At 55.4% G+C, this 643-nt stretch overlaps 1 pseudogene; it reads left to right on the top strand.

Annotated features, from left to right (window-relative positions):
* The first annotated feature begins 8 nt into the window (after positions 1 to 8).
* On the top strand, positions 9 to 638 carry LOC103728216 (annotated as a pseudogene).
* Positions 639 to 643: the final 5 nt, after the last annotated feature.

Here is a 643-nt window from a genome sequence, read left to right as displayed (position 1 = left end):
GCAGCCAGTGGGTGAAAGCCCATGAACTCAAGGAACATAACGGACACATCGCAGGTATTGATTGACTCGGCTCCTAAGCGTGACCGCATCGTCACTTGTGGGGCAGGACCACAATGCCTATGTCTGGAGTCAGAAAGATGGTGTCTGGAAGCCAACCCTGGCGATCCTGAGGATTAACCGCACAGCCACTTTTGTGAAGTGGTCCCCGCTAGAGAACAAGTTTGCCTGGGGAGTGGGGCCCTGCTGGTACCTGTTTGTTACTTCGAGTCTGAAAATGACTGCTGGGTGAGCAAGCCCATTAAAAAGCCGATTCGCTGCAGGGTCCTCAGCTTGGCCTGGCATCCCAACAATGCTTTGCTGGCTGCTGGCTCCTGTGACTTCAAATGCCGTGTTCTCCGCCTACATTAAAGAGGTGGGTGAGAAGCCAGCCAGCACGCCCTGGGGGCAGTAAGATGCCTTTTGGTCAGCTAATGTCTGAATTTGGAGGCGGTGGCACTGGCAGCTGGGTACATGGGGTCCGTTTCTCTGCCAGTGGGAGCTGCCTGGCCTGGGTCAGCCGTGATAGCACCGTGTCGGTTGCTGATGCTTCAAACAGCGTGCAGGTCTCAACTCTGAAAACCGAGTTCCTGCCTCTCCTGAGTGT

Source organism: Nannospalax galili, unplaced genomic scaffold, assembly GCF_000622305.1.
Source record: "Nannospalax galili isolate Female #2095 unplaced genomic scaffold, S.galili_v1.0 C47884417, whole genome shotgun sequence".
Lineage (NCBI taxonomy): Eukaryota > Metazoa > Chordata > Mammalia > Rodentia > Spalacidae > Nannospalax > Nannospalax galili.
The sequence above is the reverse complement of the archived record's forward strand: the minus strand, read 5'-3'. Positions and strand labels throughout refer to the sequence as shown.